The 22,278-nt window shown below is 35.2% G+C and overlaps 1 long non-coding RNA gene across 13 annotated transcripts; it reads right to left on the reverse strand.

The window, feature by feature from the left end:
- Positions 1-10,535: 10,535 nt before the first annotated feature.
- LOC147495291 (uncharacterized) lies at positions 10,536-16,043 on the reverse strand. 13 transcript variants are annotated; one of them, XR_015197387.1, is made up of 8 exons: positions 15,923-16,043; positions 15,751-15,781; positions 14,870-14,911; positions 14,566-14,676; positions 13,472-13,652; positions 12,611-12,661; positions 10,724-10,786; positions 10,536-10,620 (listed from the first exon to the last, which is right to left on the reverse strand). It is a non-coding gene; the product is annotated as an uncharacterized LOC147495291 (long non-coding RNA). The 13 variants fall into 13 exon arrangements; XR_015197393.1 differs by having other exon boundaries at positions 10,724-12,105; positions 15,923-16,042; XR_015197385.1 differs by having other exon boundaries at positions 10,724-12,661; positions 14,630-14,676; positions 15,923-16,042.
- Positions 16,044-22,278: the final 6,235 nt, after the last annotated feature.

A 22,278-nucleotide genomic window follows, 5' to 3' on the forward strand; every position in this document is an offset into this window, starting at 1 on the left:
AAAACAAAATCTGATAAGATGAGAAACTGGGTCTTCAAGATACTTATAACTAGAGAAAAATCTCATTTTGTTCTTTTGCTTCTTAATTGTGATACATTATTTTAGCCCTTTTGGCTTTGTGACTCTATATGATTTTGAATTTTGGGAGTTCTAACTTTGTTTTGATTCTTTTTGTTTCTGATATCGTCTCTTTTTAATTTTGAACTTTTAGGAGATTCGATTTTTGACTCATTTGGATTTTTGGAGTTTTGGTTTTGGATGGGTCTTTCTTTTCTTCTCTTCTCTTTTCTTTTCTTTTTCTTTTTGAAGCAAATAACTATTCTGTTTTTGTACAAGGTCTTCTCTTCTCTTTTTCTGATAACCATCCAGTTCTCAACTCATCAGCTGGGTAAGTTTTTATTGTGTGTTGTAACAGGTAGGAATTATTGGTGAATAATAAAAAGGCTTTTAGAAAGGGTGAAGGCTCAAGAGGGGTAACTAAAGGAAAACTATCTTTTTTGGGTTTTTAATGTTTATTTGGCTATATCGATCCAAAAATGGCCTAAATTCCCTCATAAGATATGGCGTGGTGTTCAAGCAAGTGGACGTGTGGTCTTTCTATCCGGACATTCTTTGTGTCATCACTCAATAATCATTCAGATGAGGCTTTTAGCTAGATTCTCACAGGATATGGAACTTAATTGTTTTAACCTTGGCTTCGGAAACTCACTGTTATATATATACATACAAATGCTGATGCATGTCATTCATGAAAAGATGCAGAAACTTGAGTTCCACACTTCCATGGCATGTCATCTTCTGCAAATGAAGAGACACACAACAATACATTAAAATCCATATCCAAACCAAAAAAAAATCAATATCAAACTTGGTAAACCATTATTTCAAAATATTTCCAATCAAGTTGCACATAACCATTGCCTTTTATCAAGATAAAATATCAAACAATTACCCGGCCGGTTCATAGAATTGAAGACGATAACTATTCATTCGAGCATTCTTGTGTTGTACATGTAAGCTAGATGTCGGAAAAATACTAATAAGAAAGAAGGGAGAGGAGACAAAATGAGAGAAAGAAAGCATGACTGGAATTGTGGAAGATTGAGAAGAAATTATCGGATGAGAAAGGGGGAAGGTTGAGAAGAATTGAGTAAAATAACTACTGGAAATTATACAAAATCCATCAAACGACTAACCAAACCTACTGGAAATGACATTCGTGTAGCATATCTGTTCGAGTATATTAAATGTTAGATTGGTCTACGGTCTACCAATCCAATGAATATTAAGAGAATACATCTACAAAAAGAGATACTAACCTTAGATGATTTGAGTATGGAACCCAATTTCCAAAACCACGTTTTGAGGTTTCGATTCACAATGGGGAAGGACTCTGCAACATGTTCTCGATACAATATTTAACTGACCCCGTCTACTCAGCTTCATTTCAAGTATATCATATTAACATAGACGCAAGAGTTTGTATAAATCCCTTATATTAATTCACCTCCTCCATGGCGTGTTCCGGAGTGATGGATACAAATAGATTGCAGAGTGAGTGAACAAAAATAGTTGGGAATGAAAAAGAATGGTTGGGGAGTGGGGAGATTATGGGTTTAGGGCAGTGCAAGAAGAAAATAACATTTGGTTCCATCCCTTCGTATTCTCTCCCTCAACTTTTCATTTTCTTAACGTGTAATTAAATTACCCAATTATTGCTAATTAAATGTCATTTATGGTGTGGCGTACAATTCAAAATGGCGTGGAATTGGTTTTTTAATATACCGCCACATGAAAAGACCGATAACTCCTATTCAAAGGTGTTAAGCAACATTTTAATTTAAGGACAATATCGGTACTGAGAATTTACAAAGGCATAAAAAGGTCAAGTAGTCCTCATTAATAAATATCTAGGTATTTGATTTAATTATTCATCCAGGGGTATTATGCGTAAGAAAAATACTCGGATGAATTTAAGGGTCCAGGTTAGTTATAGGAGATACTACTAGTAAAGATAAGCTATACTTGATAACCAAGGAAAAAAAATACTAATTCTAATTAAACTCAAATAAAAAACTACTAATTAGATAGTCTTCCTAATTCTATAGAACCCATCCTTATTGTCCTACATCAGAGAGTGAGTTAAGGTTTGAAGCACACCTTTTGACATGATCCATTAATTAGTAGCTTTGAGAGGAAGTGGAGTACGTAATTTTAGGTTTAAACTTTCATATTAGTTCGAAGAGTTTGTTGCATTGATTATGATGATGAGAAGATAAGCCAACTTCTATTATTGCCTCGTGAAAATTCTACTGAGGTTTAGTGGAGAGACGAGTCTACGTGACAGTTTTAGTAGATCCACGTGGGAGAGCTCTGTTATAAGAAATTGCCACCTGGGATAGTGATTGTCCACCTCAGATGTACTCAACTTTAATATAGAGAGAGGTGATAATAGATAGTAGATATGAAGAAAAAAATGTGGTATATTTGAAATTAAAATTATCATTTATGCAATTATCCCATAACAATGGCTTCTTCATGTGGAAAAAAAATAAGAACAAAACAAAGACATCTCCAAAACAAAACTATATAGATGTGTGTTCCCACATTTTTCGATTGTTTTATCGCCCCGTGCTGCATGTGGTAGGATTGTAGAAACTAGAAACTATACAACAATTGAGGGATATATATTGTGTGTGCATATTTTAGCAAATAGATATGTAACACGTGGCAGCATCTTCTTACGGCTCAGATATGGTCTTGGTGTGGGTAGAAAGTACCATAACACACTTCAAGTCCAAATCCTCTCACTTCCTAGGTTCGGAAGTGAGACAAGAAGAGGAGGTTCGTGGGCTTTGGAACTAGTTAGAGTAGTAGATTCGTATAACAAACTCCTAACTATGAACTCCAAATCCATAACTCAATTACTAGGTTCGGAGCAGATTCGTAGGCTTTAGAAGTAGTTGGAGTAGTAGGTTCGTATAACCAACTCCTAACTATGAACTCCAAATCCGAAGCTCAACTACTAGGCTCGGAGCTCTAACTACTACTCCAAACCTAAACATGTTTTTCTGTTGTTTAAGTCAATAAAAGAGACCTATTTGACTTGGGAAACATGGGGCTTCTAGAAGAGTCAAGATGAGACTTAACAAGAGACGATCTCCTAGTTAAACACTAATTGGGAAACCTCATCTATTCTTATAAATAGAATAGTTGAACTACGCTTTGAGTTTGATTCTGATACACAGGATACGTAGGCAGCCAATAAAGAACGTGGTTCAACTCATCGTCTTCTAAATCCCTTATTTTTCCTGATCCAATACTTCATATTGTTCTTTGATCATCAACAAAATACTTGTGTTTCTAGATTAGGAAAAATCATCACACAATTGACGCTGTCTGTGGGGACACCATACAGAATTGATTTGATTTCCTGGTCGAATTTTTATTGGTTCTAGGTTCTCCTACCTACCAATATTTCTTGTATTTGTTGTTCTTTAAAAAAAATCTTCACTTTGATTCAAAATCATGGTTACAACAAGAGCCAATGCGAATCAAAGTAATGAGGAGAATAACGAGATCAATAACCCACATGTTACTTCTCAAAGACAATCTGAACGTAGAGGAGATCATCGTTTTGGACAGGGGTGTGAAGAAGATGAGCCTAACAACGATACTCCCCAATCTACCATAACCAACCAAGCCATCATGGATGTTGTGATGGCCAAACGTGGTCGACGAGAGGCTTGTTTGCATTTTTTACAAGACTACTACCGCACGCAGGAAGGTCGTTCACCTTCAAGAGTGTTGCATATTGATGGAAACTCGAGAAGGCAGTTCCGGCCACCAAGTCTCGACCATGGTGAGGGTTACATCCCTATGCCTTATATCCCTTACTTCATTGGGTATCATAGCGACCAACCAAATTCGGATTATAATCCAGAATTGGATCCAACCCGACACTCGAGTTCACACGAAACTGACTTCTCTTGGTATTCAAATTCTTAAGGTACGAGGGATGGACGTCCGAATGTGTTTGCCCGAATCCACAACTATCAAGGTCACCCTCGGTACGAAGAAGACTTTCAGTTCCAAGGGAACCTTCATTGCCTCGGAATCCCTCAGTTCCCCGATCCAATTTTGCAAACTCCTCCACTCGATCTTGGGAACCAAAACCACATTATCATCAAGATGAGAACTATGAGAGTCCAGGTCCGAGGTACAACAACGAGAGAACTCCAATTCATGAACCGACTACTCTTGCACAGCTCAAGGCACAAATACTGGAGGAACTGCGAGGTTCGAAACCAACCAAAATGGATGAGTCAGTTGTTCAGTCAGCAATCGAGGGAGACATTGGAACTCCTTTTTCACGGCATGTTATGAGTGGATACATCCCCCATAATTATAAACCACCGAAGTTCTCTAAATTTAATGGCAAAGGAGATCTGGTCTCTCATGTGCTCGGTTATCACCAAGCAATGGTGGGTCTTTCTAAGAAAGATCATTATTTGTGCCGGTATTTTGCTTCAAGTTTGACAAATTCGGCACTCATCTGGTACACGAAGCTACCCAGGAGCAGCATTCACGAGTTTAAGGTGTTATTCATCAATTTCATTATGAAATTCAGTTGCAACCGACCCTACATTGAAATTGTTGATGCACTGTTTGACATGAAGATCCGGAAGGACGAGCGTATCAGGGATTTCACCAAAAGATTTAACGAGGTTCAATTGCATGTTGACAACGTCGATGAGACCCTTGCCATTGTGGCATTTATAAAGGGATTAGATCCCACTTCTGGTCTATACATGTCTTTGAAGAAAAAGAAACCTACGAACATGACAAAGTTGTAGGCTCGTATTGATAAGTATGCCGAACTAGAAAAGGACCAATCGAATAGAGAATCTTTTCACAAAAGAGTGATAACCAGTGTCACCTCCGCTCAAACCGGTATGAGCTCTACTAATCATTTTAATGACAAGAAGTCTGAGGGACCACAGTTGGAGCAAAAGTCATTCGATAAGAATTTCTATAATGATAAGTCCAAGAGACAGAAGACTAGTGACACGTTCAAAAGTGGTAAACTACCCCCCACCAGATAGGGACTGTACCACTTTAACTTATCCTTATGAGGACATTTTTGAAGTTAACCAGGAACCAAGCTGTTGATGAAAGATCCTCCAGCAGTGAATCTCGAGGCTAACATGTACTGTTTCCAAGTAATGTTACACTACTCTTATCTTCTAAGAGACAAAATTTTCACAGATGCTGATCTGCTTCCACTACACTAGGGGCCTGATCTCTGCCAATCAATATTCAATAAAAGTTATATTTCTCTTTTCAGAGCATTGTTCCTTTTATAATTTTCTGCTGGGATACTTTTTGGATGTTGAGTGAGAGATCCCATATGTTGGCCAAAGTTGTATTAGAACCTTTAGAAAGCTTTCTCGGGATTATGAGTGAAAGATCTCATGTGTTGTTCCCTGTGTGATAGAGAAAGTTTCCCCTTAGCTTGGATTTTATCCTCCTAAGAGCAATTCTAATGCCTTATACTTATAAGTGTCAGTTTCTGCATTAGATACCAGACCATCTAAGGACTTTATAGGAAATAATATAGGGACACACCCTACGTTTTCCTTCAAAGCCTTATTTCTTAACAAAACTAAAGGTATTTACAGGAATTAACACAGGGGCAAACCCTATTTTCCTGCAAAACCTTGTTTTTCTAAGATTCGTTATACGAATTTGTATAAAATATAATTTGACACTTTTGTCATTTTCTCTCAATGGTTAAATGTTCAACCATTGGGGGGGAAATAGGGGCATATGTGTATACATATTTATGTGAATAGGGAGTAGACACGTGACAACACTTCCGTAGTAATCGGATAACGTGTAAGTATAGGTAAGAGGTACCAAAACATACTTTGAGCTCACTTCCAGATCAACACACTTTCTATGGAATGGAAGTAGAACTACAAGAGGAGTTGCTAGATTTTTGGAACTAACTAGTGTTGCAAGACAGAAACTCCACTTTCTCATCAGGAACTCCAATTTCGGAAATACACGTTTGGAACTTGTCAAAGTTCGAAACTCCACTACTTCCTAACTAGTCTGGAACTCCATGTTTGGAACTTGTCCAAGTTCGGAACTCCACTTCTTTTATGGGAAGTCCAGGTTCGGTACTGCTCTGTTAAGTAATAAACCCGAAACTGTTTTGTGGATTGAAGAATCCAGAACTGCATTGTCCAGTACTAAATTCGGAACTACCTCACCAATTGGAGAACTAAAAAACTGATTGGTGAGACATCGGAATTGAGAGCACACAATCAATTGATAAAGCCAGAACTGGTTCTTTTTACTTGATCAAACTAGGAGTTATGGTTCGATTAGCAAATCCGGAACTGATCAAGACCAAGTTTGACAGTTCAGTTTTTGAAGAAAAAGATGTGGCTGTTTACACCAAAAGCCTCAATTTCCGCAAAGAGAAAGGTGTTATGTTCATGGCGACCAAGTAGCTTCAACAACCCATTAATGGTGGTTTCATAGAGAAGAAACAATCGAATCTTTAGACCAAGGTAAACTGTTATAGCCAAAATTCGAGCTTACTGTTTTCTTTTCGGCGAGATCGACAGACGTTGGATGTAAGCACAATGCTACAAACTTAAAGAGATGTATGGGATGCATCAAAGGGCGCGGACACAACCAAATTTGTTCTGGTGGCAGCAAGGACTTTGTGGAAGTGGGTGCTTAAGTTTACATGCGGATGAGATAGTAAGTTTATTTTCTAGTTTCTAATATTTAAAGAGAAACGGATTTTGGAAAGTAAGGAAGCGAAGGGACTTCTTGAGCATCTCTATTCCGGATTGGCTAGTTGCACCTTCGGCTCCCACCTCCTGACCAAGTTAAGAAAGAACATAAACGAGTTACAGTTCCGATTATGGGCTTATGGGATCTGAGCCCAAGTTCAGGGTCTATGTCCGGACCTAAAGAAAAAAAAAAGTTACAGCTCCGGATCACATGTCCGGACCTAAAGAAAGACTAAAAAAAAAGTTACAATTCCGAGTTATATAATATAAACGTACCCGAACCTAAAAGAGTTTCATGTTCAACAGTTCAAGTTTCGCAAGGCTCAGCCTTAAGGTCGACTTGCAAGAGTTCAAGTCCGAGTCAAGGTGACTTGGTGAAATCTGCCCAAGTCCGGGCCATGTGACCATGTTCGGTCCCTTACATGAGCTAGTATTCAAGGTATGGGTAAACATGGGGCATGACAGGTCCGGCTTTCATGAAGTTTAGTTCCGGAATGTAATCCCAAGTCCGGATCTTTGTGAAACATGGGTTGTTGACTTTCCCAAGTCCAGCTCAGAGTGGAGTTGGTAAAGCTCGATTGATCTGACCAGGTCCGGGTCATCACAAGACATTGCATGTTCGGATTTCACCAAAGTTCCTAATGTCCAAGTCCGGATCATCACAAGGCATGGTAGGACCGGTTTTCACCAGGTTCAACCTAATATACAAGGTTCAGGGCATGGTCATGGCAGGTCCAAATTTACAGTTCCTTGCACTGAAGTAATGCGAAATTTTGTCGATACATTCCACAGAGAAAATCGAGGCATAAGACGTCGTGTACATTTTTACCCGGCCTTTTTCCTTAAGGCCCACAACCCATGAATAAAAAAATGGGCATCTGTGTGTGCATATTTTAGCAAATAGATATGTAACACGTGACAGCATCTTCTTAAGGCTCGGATATGGTCTTGGTGTGGGTAGAAAGTACCATAACACACTTCAAGTCCAAATCCTCTCACTTCCTAGGTTCGGGAAGTGAGACAAGAAAAGGAGGTTCGTGGGCTTTGGAACTAGTTGGAGTAGTAGGTTCGTATAACCAACTCCTAACTATGAACTCCAAATCCATAACTCAATTACTAGGTTCGGAGCAGGTTCGTAGGCTTTGGAAGTAGTTGGAGTAGTAGGTTCGTATAACCAACTCCTAACTATGAACTCCAAATCCGGAGCTCAACTACTAGGCTCGGAGCTCTAACTACTACTCCAAACCTAAACATGTTTTTCTGTTGTTTAAGTCAATAAAGGAGACCTATTTGACTTGGGAAACATGGGGTTTCTAGAAGAGTCAAGATGAGACTTAACAAGAGACGGTCTCCTAGTTAAACACTAATTGGGAAACCTCATCTATTCTTGTAAATATAATAGTTGAACTACGCTTTAAGTTTGATTCTGATACACATGATACGTAGGCAGCCATTAAAGAACGTGGTTCAACTCATCATCTTCTAAATTCCTTATTCTTCTTGATCCAATACTTCATATTGTTCTTTGATCATCAACAAAATACTTGTATTTCTAGATTAGGAAAAATCATCACACATATATATACTACACGTAACTAATTTTTAACCCTTTTCCTTTAATTAGCTCGACATGATCAGTGGTCAGTGCCCAACGAGTCACGATTCAGTCTATTTGTGGAACTAAAGTGCTCACCAACTTTTAAGGGTTGTTGGGCTCATTTTGTTTATATACAAAAAAAATAAAAAAAAAATAAAAAAAAAAATAAACAACGCCTCTCTCTCTTCACTGCCACTCACTCTGTCTCAGACTCTTGATTCCTAAAATGGCATCAAGATTGTGGGCTACAAAAGTTGATCATCATTTAAAGATCTCTGTCAAACACAGAGGTTTTGCTTCAGGTATATTAATCTTTATCCATTTTCTTCACCACCTTTGTAGGAACTTTTTTTTTTATAATGTGGTTAAGTGGATGTTTGTTCATGAACATGTTTTAGTATTAGATCAATGGCGTTTTGAATGAAAGATTTGATTTTTAGAAACTGGGTTTGTTTATTTTGTGGTTTACTATTTGTTTGTAATTGGATCACAGTGTATAAAGTTGTTATATTAATGAAGTTTGGCCTAGTTGGATCTTTATGTTTGTTAGAAGTAATTTTTTATAATATTAAATCATGGGTTTTAGTGTATTGGCATTGTTATTGTTTGAACATTTGGTTTATATAATTATATTGTTTTCATTTTGTGTTTTTATATTATTTGGGTGATGTGTGGATTGGAAACTGAAATGACATAAGTTGTTTTTGCTTTATAATTAATCTGATCCAAAGTTCATAATATGTAAGGATTGTTGATGCCACTAGACATTACACCTTAGGTTTTGACACATTCGGATACTTTGATCCTGGAGCATTGACAAATATTAGCAACAGAAATTAGTAACAGTTATCAAGTGTTAGAAAATTTACTAACGGTTATTAAATATTACTGAAATTAATTTCAACAACACGTATCAACCGTTGGTAAATTTATTAGTAACGGTTATTAATTTTGGTCTTGATTCATTCCCAACAATTAAAATTGTTCATAATTACTCCTTTCTAACGGTTCTGTATCCATTAGTAAAATCCTAGCATTTTTTTGACAGCCACGAACAGTGCTACAACCTTTTCTAACAATATATTAACCTAATTCTTATATATATTGTAGAGACTGTTTGAAGAGGGTGCAGTATATATATACGATTTCCAATTTACAAAACCCAATCACAAATACAACATATGCAAAGATCCTAGTTTTTTTATAAGTACTACCAACCATTGTCATTGAGAGAATAAGAATTTCAAAAATACGTAAGGGTTTTTTCACCACGTCCAAACATATACAAAATCAAAAACACCAAAACAAAGTATCATATGATAGCTACTATAATACATTAACAAAATAAGTAAGTTGTCGATCAAGGACAACCAACACTTTAGCCAAGCAAATAAACCTTGAACTAACCCTTAGGCTTGATATACATATCCCCACCACCGCCTTATCAATGAATACCAATTTGTTTTTGCAAGTCTGCAACACCAAGCTCCATCATATCTCACAACAAAACATCAAGCTCCATCACACATCATAACACCAAGTCAACAAGTCACACAGCATCACACAACCTGCAACACCAAGTCTAGAAGGCATTTGTTTTTCCCTTGTGTTTCACACACCAAATCTCGAAACCATACAAAACCAAAACCAAAATCAAAACCCTAAATAATTTGTAGGAGGAAGAAGAGATGAAGAATAAGAAGGAAGAAGTGGAGAGGACGACTGACCTAGTTAGGAAGAACTCTACGGCAGCACCACTGTACGGCGCATTGGCGCATGAAGAAGATCATGCAAAATGCTGGCTTTTCAAAGGTATTGATGAACCACAAAGCTTTTAATCTTTATTCTCTATCATTGAATCTTGGGAATTTTTCTAGAGAAGAAAGTATTCAGAGGATCTCAAAGATTCTTAAGTTAGTTTCTTCCTGAAGATTTATATCCTGTTACTGTTCTTTTTTTCCTTTTAATTTTGTTCATCTTAAAAGGCAATTTGTTCTTGAGGATTTCAGTTACAACACACACAGAGAAATTTAGTCTAAACACATAACCAGCAAAGAATATAAAACCGAGTAGAAAAATCATTTGATAATTATTTAGAAGACAAACAAAAGAAATAAAAGAATTACCTGCCCAGCAATGTAATCATTCAGAATTTATAGGAAGTCCCCGTATCATGCCTTCTGCAATAGTTCTGGGTCCTGCCTACAAATGCTGATTGACATATTACATTATAAGTATATCATGGATAATTTTTGACAAAGGAACCATTACTACGAACCACCTAAGACTACCATCACCTTGAGTAGAGATTTACCTTTGTAATGATACAATCACAAGCACACATGCAGTCTTCCATTTTAGTCACAAATCCCTTCACCTGAAGTTCAAAGAAAATTTCTTATATCAACTGTAAAACTTATTAACGAGAAAGACTACATAAGAAACCAATGGCTCTGGCATTCTACATTAGAGCCACCATCAATAGAGATGTACATGTACAGCTACACTAAATGAGATCCCGAAAATTCAATTTGTTAACCACCAATTAGTAAGTGTTGAAGGTCTAAACGGACATAAAAGATTAGTAAGAACTAAGAAAACAGATATATTTGGCATTTAGATACATCCAAACAGTTAGTGAGACTCAATCAGTTCAACACAAATCTCCTTCGAAATAGTTACCAACAGAATTCTATAAGGTGATGGCATTTGCAGTTTTCATTTGAGTTTTTGGATATAAATATCCAAATTTGAAATCAAAAGGCCAATGAAATGTATGCAGAAAATGATACCTGAACAAGAATATTCCACTTGATCGAATGGAGCTTATTAGCAAGCTTCTTATTCGGCTGATTCAATCATTTTGTGCCATAAATCACTAATATGGTTGGCATTTTTCCACAATGCTTGATAAAAATTAAAACAAGAGATGCCCAACACAAAAACCTCCATATTAATTGAGTAAAGAACCCTAGGAATGATGGTCCAAAGAAGAAACCTTGATGCATAACTAACATGCTACCCTAAATGTCTTATCTCAAGGATCCAATATATAAATACTAATTACTATCATACATGCTCCTCCCATATCCCCTCCTTCCCAGGTGCCAACACATCACATTGTCACAACATCTACGTCATCTAGAGCTCAGAGAAGAAAACAAGTCTTTGCATAATCCATTAGGCTAGACACAAGAGAAATTACTGCAACCTAGGCCGTGCTTAGTTGTGCAGCAAATTCACAAAACTTTCCAAGCCAGATTTGAACCAAAACTGAGGGCGATTAAGCCAAGGTAGGCAAAATCTCTACTAAAGGGGATTAATTCCAATAAAATTTTGCTGCGATTTGAAATGTGCCAAGTGTTATCCTCATTCAAATCCTTTCTAACAAAACACAGGGTCTAGTTACAAATTTAGCAGTCGCTAAAAATATAAGGTTTTGTTGTCATTTTATAAGTTTAAAGTTTACCCTGATTTGCATCCTTTTTTAGGTATTTTGGTGGTCTGTTTAGTTTGAAACTCAACAAGGAAAAAAATATACACATTTGCAACTAACCTTTGTTTTTTTAAAGGTTGCAGCTCAATTGTTGACATGAAAAGCCTACAATACTAGTAATACAAGGCAAAGAAGAGACTCACCTAGCTATAAGAGCAGAAGTCGCAGCAAAATTGGGTTGATGCACCAAGCGCAGAGCACTACCATAATGGCATAATATGCCATAGTAACATTATATTCATGCACACAATGTTTTGTCACAACTAGTACTTTAATGATAAATCTTGCAGAATGTATTCGCTAGTCTTTACCATGGTACACAACAACCAAAACCTCCTTAGTCTTTACCAAAGCGTATTCCTTCGTTAAATGGTTATAGTCATAGATAGAGATATACCAACTAAGCGTTACTCCTAAGCAACCAATTTTTACGGCAGTGTATATAATCCCACGTGCTTCCGTATTTGGAGATCCTTTGCCATCTCACTCAACTCTGCCTCCATTTGTCGGTCCCACTTCCCTGTGTGTGTGTGTGTGTGTGTGTGTGTGTGTGTGTGTGTGTGTGTTTTGTGTTTTGTGTTTTGTGTTTTGTGTTTTGTGTTTGTGTGGAAAAAAATCTTTGTGTGAGATTCTGTCTTATATTTGCTGGATCAATATAACCAAGCTTCAAATATAAACCTACTATAATCAGGTAAAGAAGCTTACATCTGCAACAAAAGGCCACAATTTGCTTAGTTGCTTGTTCATCCATTTCACCTGGAAGATTGAACACAAAAAAACTAAGCTATACAGACTGACAGAACATAAATAATAAAGAGGTAACATATTCATGCAAACCAAAGGCATGCAAGTGTTATAAAGCACAAAGCAACATTTCAAATAATAAAATTTAAAGCTAAAAGGTTCAATACTTGATACATACAACTTCTCCATCAATTCAGCAATGATTAATCCTCATCATACCTGATTCCCTCTTTTGGGGATTAAACCTTGAATCCCATTTAGTCACTCACTTCAAAGTTCTATCGTAATCGCAACTCGATCGACTTGATTGCAAACTATGGAATGCCACATTGGCAATCCAGAAAAGACTAAAATAGTCGACCTGGTAATCAAGTCAACTGGACACATACCTCTACCAGAATAGGAGGAATAAGAGAAGTTTTGACGCCTACAAACTTCACAACTTATTGGGTTACCTTGATGTTTAGGAAATGGCAAATCTAGAGTGTGAAAAGGGACATTCTTAAACAAAACGATGGCACAAAAGTTTTGCCTCACTGTTGTGCATGAAAACATGCAAAAAAATTGAATTATAAAATCAAGACACAACTTGAATAAACGAAATCAGGAAAACTACAGGAAAAAAAAAGGTGAAGATGCTTTAAAACAAAATCCACAAAGACACGACACAATCCCTCAAGCTACACACTGCACATGATCCCTCAAACTCATCAGTAATGATTTCAACCAATGAATTTGATTGACTATGTATGATGTGCAAGAAAACACCCTGAAATAAATTGAAAGAAGACATAAGAGCAAGTATAAATTTGGAAAACGTACCCACACAAATCAAATGAGAAAGAAAACTTTTTTGATCATGGTCTCAAGCACAAGCTACAAACGTGTAAGGTGATCCCTAGAGGCAGCACAGTTGTGAATGACCCCTCCCACTCGATCAATTACAAATTTCGCAGCCTCTGTATGATCTTTTCTGTTCTTCTAAATATGCACCAAGCACAATCTACAAAGACATGACATAATAATCCCTCAGGCAGGCACATCCAAAAGGTGAACACTCAAGCTCAGTAGTAAAGACTTTCATCGTCACCACACACAGAGACACAAGATAAAGTTACAACTAGAATAATTTATAATTGTTACAGAAACATTTCTTATTATTATTATTATTATTATTCAGCATGCTTTGTAGCGTAATTCACAAAATGAGATGAACCTTCACACAGCACAAGTGTGAAATGTCCATGATCCCTCACGATGATGATCCCTTGATCTGATATGTAAGTTATTGGGAAGCATATACCACAGGATATTTAACTTGTAAATTCCTAATAACAAAGCAGGGCTCCTTGTTTAAACATGGCTGACTTGCACCTAGGTTTCAAGTAAGTTATGAGCTCTGAAATGCCAAGGGTCTCTAGATATCCCACGAAAGTCCTATTTTGTCCATGCAAAGAAAAAACAAATTTACTCGGAAATTTAACAAATAAATACTTCTCAGTAAAGCAACATACTTTGGCATGTAAATAATATCTCATTTAAGAACAAACAAAATAGAAGTAAAATAACATTCACATGAATTGACTACAAAAAGTAAAGAGATACTCAAAGAGGGTTGGTGGTGCTTACAAAAGCTGCATTATGACATGGTAGCGAGCCAACTCCCTTCTGCAAAATTTGGCTATTGATCTTATCTTATTTAGTGTTTTCTTGCATGTTAGCTGCTACGATTGTGTTATCATATATGTAGTAATTAGTTAAGCAATAGTTAACGAGAAGGTGTCTAGTGGCCTACTGGTCAAGCCTTGGGGCAATAAGGAAGTAGACTATATGGAAGGGTGGTGGTTAAACAGACCATAGATGCAAGTTGTGAGGAAGGGTAAAGGCTAATAATACTATTGGTCACTGAATCATACTTGAATCACTGTGGGCATTTCCACACATCCAATTTTTCAGAGTGTTCGTTCAAATGGATTTTACCCTGAAATCCTTTCAATGCTCCATGAACTCTAACGTACATTCCATCTCTAAAGATCAACATACAAACAAAAGAAAAGGCTATTAAGTAATTAAACTATTACTCCAAAAGCAAAAAAATCATATCCTACTCAATCCAAAGAAGTTGCCAAAATTCCGCATACCACCACTTGATATTTTAGTCCAAAGCACTTAAACAAAACTTAAAAATCCAATATCTAAACTAATAAGCAAACCACTTACTGAATTTGCTCCATTTCCTTCAAATAAATGCTCTCATTCAACCTAAATACAAACAAAGAGTCAAAAAAGAGGCAACCTTTGGCCATGCTTGACAGATTATATAATAATAAACCATAATAATTTTTTGTCTAGTCAAACCCATATATAAGCTAATTCCTTTTTTTTCGAAAAATAGAAACTCTAAATAAAGGAGAATTCACTAAATTATAAGTTACCTTAGGCTAAACTGCTAAAGAACATGGTTCCTTGAGAAGATTGAGTAATTGATGGTGTAAATCGAAAACCCTAACTGTTATGAAGGTGGGAGAAGAAAAAGGAAGGAGAAAATGGAAAAAGAGATGACGGCTAGCAAGTTCTAAGGTTTTACTTTCACTGTTTTTTTTTTTATGTGAGATGAGAATGAAAACCTTCCCCCTCAAAAAAAGTTTTCATCCACTTTAACTTGTTTTTATTGGCATGTGTTCACAACAATGCATATAGCAGTAAACTATTCAAATGTCCAGCACAAATTATTCCAATATTATAGAAGTAAATTATCATCACGACATAAAATCAATACACAGAGTAACCAAAACATAAATAATAATTATAATAAAAGAAAAATTCTTGATTAAAAAAAGAAAACAAATAAATTGCCCCAAAGCAAAAAAAAACAAACTTCCCATTAGTTCCCTCGTGCAGTGAAACAAGAAAATTCCTCTCATCAAATTGAACAACACATAAATAAGAAAAGTAGAAGTAGTTTGGTGTAGGCCAAACTCTTCTTAGGAAGAGAGTGCAATTATACCATCAAAAAGAATCTCGTGCTAATATAGAGTGGGCACCAAAATTGAAAAAAATAGAAAGAATGTTAATGTTATAGTTTGAGGTTAGATCATTACCTTCAGTGGCAAAAGGCGCTATGATATGATTCTGTTAAGAAGAAAGGTTAACAGTAATGAATTGAAGGGGGAGGCAGAAAGAGGAATAGTAATTCGAAATCCAAACAAAAAATTTATAAAAAATATGCGAAATTGTAGAATGAATTATAACGAATATGAGAAGTAATGTGACCTATTCCATGGTGAATCAATGTGCGAATGGAGAAGCTGTTGGGAGAAGACGTAACTCTTTTTTACCTTTTTAATTTGGAAAATAGGCCGAAACGGTGTGTTATTGCCAGGCAGTAAAACCCAATAGAATACCAATTTACCAATTTACCCTTTCATTTCAATGAAGCAAAAACAAAGTTTCCGGTACCTTCTGATTAAAAACCCCCATAAATTGGACTAGCACCCCTTTGACCAATTCAACGGTACTAGCACTTCTCCATTAAATATACAAAAAACACTAACGGCAAGCACCTGCCGTGGGATCGCAAAATCCACGGCATCGGGTTGCCGCGAGATCCCATATCCCACAGAAGGTGGCTGCCGTGGGTTTTTTTTTTTTAATAGACACCATAAAAAAAAGTTAGTTGCCACGAGATGATTTTGTTTAGTAAAATAGAGTCTTTGTTTGTGTTAATTATCAAAACTCTTCTTCATTAATTTGATCATAAAATTTTCTTATAGCATATGAAAATATTTGCCATGATAGCAAAATTATGGCTCAACTGTATATATTTTTTGTCATGGTTTTGGTGTTGTTCTTAGAGTGTATAAAAAAACTTTAAATAATAAAATGAGATATTCATATGTCGTGTGTATTCAATACGCAAAATTTGAAGTGAAAAAAAAAAAAACACAAAAAAAAAATATGCCACGGCAAGTGCCTGCCGTGGGATATGCGATCTCGCGGCAACCCGATGCCGTGAGATATGAGATCTCGCGGCAACTGCCTGCCGTAGAACTATGGGCATGTGGGGTGTAAAAGGACATATAAGGAATAACCATTATTGTTTTACTTTTTGTCAAAGAAATGCTAGTCCTATTTATCGGGGTGTCAATACCGCGCCCCAAAAACTTTAGCCTAAACCCGGAAATTTGAAAAAGAAGTTTCGCATTATATATAAGATTATGTTGTTTGAAGTTTGAACGAACATTAAGATGCGAAGCTAGGCAGGCTGACCAAATTTTATAACGCAAAGTTGCAACCAATTAGTCCATTGCGATATTATGTTATTGGAAACAAAAACAGTTATCACAAGAACTGACAAAAACAGTGATCATTCGAAACCCAAGCCAGTGACCAAATAACCAAATAATACTCCAAAATTACTATATCTGATAACACTAAACAAGAACCCTCTAAAATCAACATTCAAATCAAGGACCAAAATATTGAATTCGGGGAATATATCATGTACCTCCAAAAATGAGATATATTGGATATATCGGAGATATCTATTTTTTGGTTTACCGGTCAAAATTTTGTTTTGTATTTTGATATATAAAAAAATATCGTAAATATTGTCGATTATATCGGGAATATCGTTGATATATAAAAATCGGTCAAAGTCGACAATTTATATCGTATATATTGGTCGATATATATTGATATATCGAAATTACGATATATATAGGAAAAAACAATATTTAATATTTGGTTGAAATATATCAAATATTTCCATCTCGTGTACCCAAAAAATGATATATATCGATGATATTTCATATATCTCGATGATATTTTGGGCCTTGCTTCAAAGATCATAACAATTTATAAACAACCATAAATTGATATAGGGGGGTCACCCCCTACCATTAGAAAAACTCCACTACCACATAACTAATTGCCTAGAAAAATCTTCAAACTATAAGGACTCACACTCTCTAATTATTTTAGCAAACTTTCACTAGCGCATTCCCCAAATTTTCACAGCTATAGCGAGAATATAATCAATAAAAAAAATAGTATGAAAAAAAATATTAATAAAAAACATTCCAATAAACCAACGTTTTTTTTTTTACTTCTCATTTTGCCCTTACAAAATTATCATTTATCATTTATTTTGAATATAAAATCATTAAAGAGGGACAAATGTGTTTTTGAATGTTTGATGGGTTAATGAGACTAAAACAAATAGTCAAAGGCCCAAAGCCCAACCGGTGAGTTTGTATAATTCTAATCACCCATAGCAAACCCGTAAGCTCTCCCTCATTTCTTTCACTCTCAAGCGTCAGACTTCAACCAAAAACAAAAAACAAATTCATAAAGGACTTGAGGCGCAGCTTGTTGTACGTTTGTCATAATTATTTGCAAAATTCATTATCATTATCATTATCAATAAAATTTACACTTTAAAAAAAACAAAGTAATTTTTTACTTTCAATGTTAATCTTTTATAATTTTATTCACATGATAATAGGGTTATATAGACTTATAACATTATAGGAAATTAACAATTTGTTAATTTGTTGTAGACATGTGGACTATATTATGTAGATATATATAGACATGGTAGTATCAATTAATGGCTTAAGTACTTGAGTAGTAATTAACTTCATCAATCCATATTAAATTCTCAATAGTCAACGCACTCTAGTTTTGTTAATTAAAATAAATATATAATTTTGTTGATATTTATTGTTTAGACCTTATAACAAAAACAACAACAAAATTGCATACTATTTTTTTAGGTGTGGGGTAGGATGTGCACATAATCTCTCTCCCCCTGGCTTAGAATTCCGGCTTCGTCCTTAGAAACAATAAATACTATAAAGTAAACATACTTTATGGGAAAGATGCACTGACGATTTCCCCTTCCACACGTTTTCATCCATACTCAAACAAGAGATCTTGGGGTAGTTGAGCCCACACGTACACTTGAGCTTCAAAAAACATCGACAACCTCAATCGAAGAAAAAAAATACAATAAAATGATACATAACTCAAACCCTAACAAAATAAACCAACAATACCTGCATATAAAGAATCAAAGATGGTGGTGCTCTATCAATTGGAACAATGATTAAAAAATAAACCCAATGGGGTTGGATCATTCAAACCCCCATTAGGTTGCAGGGCATAAATGTTATCTAAATTCGCATGATATTCCAATGAATATAGCACCATCTTTGATTCTTTACTGCATGTCTACAACTAAAGTGAGAGAGAGAGAGAAGATAATGACAAGAGAGAAGGGGATTTGTGGGTTGTGGTTTTTAATATATATAGGCGGGGGGAACGTGTTATGGTGAAGCGGAGTGGGGGTGTGCTTCTAAAAAGATTTCACCATACAATGGTCACTTTGACACGTATACACTCGTAATAAGGTGCAGTATTCATTTCGTTGGAATTTTAATATATATCTCAAAATGATAGGAATCAGTGGTAAAAAACTGACTGCACCAATATATTCTAATTCAAACAAACTCAAAAGCCCAATCCTGAATATACTTTTGAATTTTGATCAATTTGCGAGCCACACTCCACTTGCACATGATCAAACATATATGTATATGATCCCATGCCCCATGACGTGAGTTTTGGACATACATGACCTGGTGTATGATGGGTTACCATCGAACACATATCAATTATTGAACTCATATCATGTAGGCATAATTTACGTGGATTGGCTCCATTAATATCTCCAAAACAATTGACAACTCATTATGGATTGGTTAATTAGGTGAGTTGAAATTTGTGGAAAAGAAATAAAAACAAAAGTTGACTGGCGGTACCAAATAGACTCGACATGATCAATTTGTGGAATGTAGCAGACTAGTGGTGCATTGGGTTTATGAGTTCAAGACATACACTTGACCTGCATTTTGTACTAGAATGGCTTATGGGCTATGTCCATATCCATTATCCATCAATCTTGGAGTTGGCCCTTGGAGATATGGGCTTTTAACTTGAGTCTTGGAATTGCATAGTACTGAATACTGAGTAATGACTTACAATGTCGTATATTTGTGTCATTCCTTCCAGCCCTCAGAAATCAGAAGCAGGTGCAAGCTCTCCTCTTGATCTCACCATACTGTTGATTGTTGATTATTTGGATTCATGATGTTGTAATGTGTATCGATGACTTCTCCAATTCCGTCCTTCGCCATCGTCGCTTATACATATAGGATTCACCTCTGCTACCTAGTTCCTTAAAGCGAAGTGTAAAAGTTGGCATTGCATACGTCAAGCCATACATGATGTGGCCTTCTCAATGCCAATTGCTTATAGACTCCTTCTATTTGCACCACTAATCTACAGTCTGCTTTCCTTCCTCACGCTATTTAAAACACATAAACAATGTGGATCAAGAAGACGAATAATAATAATGTGGATCAATTGATGATACCACTTAGTAGCTATTGAAATAAAGGGATGTACATTGTATCAACAATGTTAAGTAAATACATAATTGGCGTAAAAACTACTAAATCCCCAAATCAAGACTCCTTTCAATTGAAATGATATTATATTCATAAAGTCATAGCCTAAATACTATAGAGTATTCAATCTAAGATAACTCCCTTCAAATAGATAACTGGTCTCAAACTAGAACATATAATAATCAAATATGAATTTAAAGAGTGTATTGTAAACCAGACTTATTCTATGTTGTGTATTGGCATATTGCTTTATTCAATTAATCTAAATTAGCATGTATTGCTTCATTAATTAGAAAATCAAATTAAGCATTTTTCATATTCTAGATATAATCATTGAGTATGAATCTGTAGCACTCTGTTAACTATATATGATCATGCTCAATAATAATGTACTGCGCAACTACTTGAAACTAAATAATTAAAAAGAAGATTCATAAAAAACAAATCTATAATAGAATGCAGTAAAAAAGAAGCAAATAACAATACACCATAAGGGACCATAATGTAAAAAATGAGAGAGAGAGAGAGAGAGAGAGAGATGAGTTAGGGTTTGAAGCACACCTTTTGACATGATCCATTAGTAGCTTTGAAAGGAAGTGGAGTACGTAGTTTTGGGTTTAAACTTTCCTATTAGTTCGAAGAGTTTGTTGCATTGATTATGATGATGAGAAGATAATCCAACTTCTGTTATTGCCTCGTGAAAATTCTACTGAGGTTTAGTGGAGAGACGAGTCTACGTGACAGTTTGAGTAGATCCACGTGGGAGAGCTCTGTTATAAGAAATTGCCACCTAGGATAGTGATTGTCCACCTCAGATGTACTCAACTTTAATATAGAGAGAGGTGATAATAGATAGTAGATATGAAGAAAAAAATGTGGTATATTTGAAATTAAAATTATCATTTATGCAATTATCCCATAACAATGGCTTCTTCTTCATATGGAAAAAAAAAATAAGAACAAAACAAAGAGATCTTCAAAACAAAACTATATGAAGCTAAACTATCTTTATATCTATATCTTAATATTAAAGCTCCCACATAGGGTATTTTTCGAGCTCTATTAAAATTCCATATCACCATCTCCTATTAAAACGGGAATTCCTCTCCTATTGATTTTTTTTTAGGCACTTCTATTTAAAACAAGAATCATTCTCCTATTAAAGCGAAAATTCTTCATATATTAGAAAAAAGAAATTCTAGCACTTCTAATTAAAACATGAACCGTTCTCTTATTAAAACATGAATCATTATCTTATTAAAACGGTATCTCTCCCCCAGTTAAAAAACGGGTTTTTAAAACTTAATTAAAATAATTTGTTGAGAAATTAAAACGAGTTAGCGACGAAAACATGAATCATGATTTGTTAGGAAAAAAAAATAAAAAATAATATATAGTTGAATTTTTGTAGAGATGTTCTTTATGGTTAGTAGATCATATGCACAAAAGATTAGGTTTTAAATCATTTTGTAGGTGAAGTTGTGGATGTTTTAGATTTTGTACTTATTTAAGGTCCTTTTAGGAGCCGGGCTATCCTACTTTCTAGTATATATTATAGCTCTACCATCTTCAATTGAGGAAGCGTTTCTAGAGTGTCCACTTGTCATGGCTAATTAAGAAAAATTAGGAGATAAAATAGGAAACAAATATTTATTTTTATCCTTAGATATATATTATAGCTATACTCTCACCAATCTATTATTATGAAACAATCTCATCTAGAGTTTCACAGAGTCTCTAACTTTTCCTAAACACTATAGCACGAAAAAGCAATCTCATCTAGAGTTTCACAGAGTCTCCAACTTTTCCTAAACAATATAGCTAATTACGGAAAAAAAAAACATATGAGACAAAAAACTAAATTGCTAAAAATAATAGTTTCCATCAAAAACGATTTTCCTAAAACCTTTTCGATTTGATGAGTCATCCACCGTGGGATTTAGACATTTATTCATAGTTAAGGATTCCAAAAATTACAATTCTGGCCACAATAATTACGACATATTCCAATTAAATTTCTGAATTTATAACAAGATTCAGTTAAAGTGGACGTTGGGCTTAAATAAATTATATACCAAACCAAAACAAATTACATGTGGAAAATTAAATTACACAAACAATAACATCACAAAATATATAATAAAAAAAATGAAAAAA

Source organism: Coptis chinensis, chromosome 6 (genome assembly GCF_015680905.1).
Source record: "Coptis chinensis isolate HL-2020 chromosome 6, ASM1568090v1, whole genome shotgun sequence".
NCBI classification, from domain to species: Eukaryota; Viridiplantae; Streptophyta; class Magnoliopsida; order Ranunculales; family Ranunculaceae; genus Coptis; species Coptis chinensis.